This window comes from Rhinoderma darwinii, chromosome 3 (genome assembly GCF_050947455.1).
Source record: "Rhinoderma darwinii isolate aRhiDar2 chromosome 3, aRhiDar2.hap1, whole genome shotgun sequence".
NCBI lineage: Eukaryota > Metazoa > Chordata > Amphibia > Anura > Rhinodermatidae > Rhinoderma > Rhinoderma darwinii.
The window spans coordinates 295,009,192-295,012,090 of NC_134689.1; positions in this window are offsets into that span (position 1 = coordinate 295,009,192).

Sequence of the window (2,899 nt, forward strand, 5' to 3'; positions counted from 1 at the left end):
ACATTGATAACTGTTTTTTTATGTTGTTGCAGATTTTGATGTACCGATTAGACTACATCTTCGATTCATTGGACTACTGCGTAGTTCTACATTTTTTCAAATTTTTATAAAATGGTTAACGAGGGTTTTGTTGGGGATTTCTTATTTCAATAAAAAAGAATTGTCTTTGTGTTTTTTTTTAAACTTTATTAGTGCCTAGATAATGGCAGTTGGCTGATTGACAGCGTCCATTATTAAGGCGGTACTTAGTGTTAGCCGGTGCAGAGGCTAGCACTAACCACCCATTATTACCCCGGTACCCACCACCACCAGGGGTGCCGGGAAGAGCTTGGTACGATCCAGTACCCGACCATCTGTTGTGATGGTCGGGTACTGGGACGGCCGTAGGCTGGTATTATGAGGCTGGGAAGGGCCAAAAACAGTGGACCTTCCCACCCTTGTAATGCTAGGCTGCTGCTGTGTTGTATCGGGCTGGTTATAAAAGTGGGGGGGACCCCACGTCATTTTTTTAAAATTATTTATTTATTTTTTTTTTTTTAAAAAGACATGGGGTTCCACCCAATTTATCATAACCAGCCACATACAACACAGTGTTGTATGTGGCTGTATGTAGATACAAATATATACATGCAAATATATACATGCAAATATATACATGCAAACATGCACATATGTACATACATGCCAACATACATGCAAACATACATGCACATATATACATACATACATACATACATGACAACATACATGCCAACATACATACATACATACATGCAAACATACATACATGCAAACATACATACATACATACAAACATACATACATGCAAACATACTTACATGCAAACATACATACAAACATGCACATATATACATACATGCCAACATACATGCAAACATACATGCACATATATACATACATGACAACATACATACATACATACATACATGACAACATACATACATGCAAACATACATACATGCAAACATACATACATGCAAACATACATACATACATACATACATGCAAATATACATACAAACATGCACATATATACATGCATGCCAACATACATGCAAACATACATGCACATATATACATACATGACAACATACATACATACATGACAACATACATACATACATGCAAACATACATACATACATGCAAACATACATACATACAAACATACATACATACATGCAAATATATACATGCAAATATACATACAAACATGCACATATATACATGCATGCCAACATACATGCATACATACATGACAACATACATACATGCAAACATACATACATACATGCAAACATACATACATGCAAACATACATGCAAATATATACATGCAAACATGCACATATTTACATGCATGCCAACATACATGCAAACATACATGCACATATATACATACATGACAACATACATACATACATACATGCAAACATACATACATACATGCAAACATACATACATGCAAACATACATACATGCAAATATATACATGCAAATATACATACAAACATGCACATATATACATGCATGCCAACAAACATGCAAACATACATGCACATATATACATACATACATACATACATGACAACATACATACATACATACATACATACATGACAACATACATACATACATGCCAACATACATACATGCCAACATACATACAAGCCAAAAATAAATAAATAATACGTTCATACTTACTTTCCTCCTGTCCTGCCTCCAGCGATGACGTTTCATCCATGTCGCCGCTGCAGCCTGTGATTCGCTGCAGGGCCGGTCACGTGGGATGAAGCGTCATCCTGACGTGTGTGACCGCCACTACAGCCTATGATTGGCTGCAGCGGCGAAAGGGATTAAACGTCATCGCTGGAGGCCGGACAGGAGGAAAGTAAGTACAAACTTATTATTTTTTTTTTATTACATTAAAAAATTGTAATTTCCGCGCGCCGAGCATGTACTGTCAAGGTTGCTGAAAGAGTTAGTGCAGCACATTAACTCTATCAGCACCCTGGACAGTAGCATGCTCGGCACACGGAAATTACAGGTTCGGTCCGGACTAGTTCGGTCCGAATCGAACTTTTTCGTGAAATTCGGCGAACTAGCCGAACCGAACTTTTCATAAGTTCGCTCATCTCTAGTTCCTAGTATTGAAAATGTAACAGCTAGGCCTCCCTGCGGTCTATACTCAACGCCAAGTGAAAATGGTAGAATTGGAGAACAAGTTGTGTTCTATATCCTAACGTCCATCTATTTAGTGCTGGCAATTGTGCTACAATGTCACATAGCATGGGTATCTTACTGAACACAATGAGCTCAAGAGAGGGTGCAGCTCAATATCTGCTGTTTCTGCTTGGCATGCAGAAACATACCAATAGCAGAGGCGTAGCTAGGTTCTCCAGCACCCGGGGCAAAGATTCAATTTGGCGCCCCCCCCCCACCTCTTTTTCGACATCTACTTCCCCCTCGCCGTGTTTGTTTTCTCTACCAATCGACGTGTCATTTCTTTTCCACATTTCTTTTTATGTAACGCGAGCATAAAAACATTTGTACATTTTACAAGCAATAGGGTTCTATACACAACACCAGAACCAAGCTCAGTACATATATACAGCCCCAGAACCAAGCTCAGTACATAAATACAACACCAGCACAAATACAGCTCAATTTAGTGCAACCCCTGCCGTATAGGTGTGTACGACGTAAAACTACAGCTCTCAGCATGGCCCGAACAATGGTAAGGATATGCTGGGAGTTGCTGTTTCACAAAAAAGAAATCATATCATAATCATATCACCCATCATCTCGCTGCAGATCATACAGTGACTACAGTGCTGATTAGAGGCAGAATAAACATTTACAATAAGTGACTCACCGGTG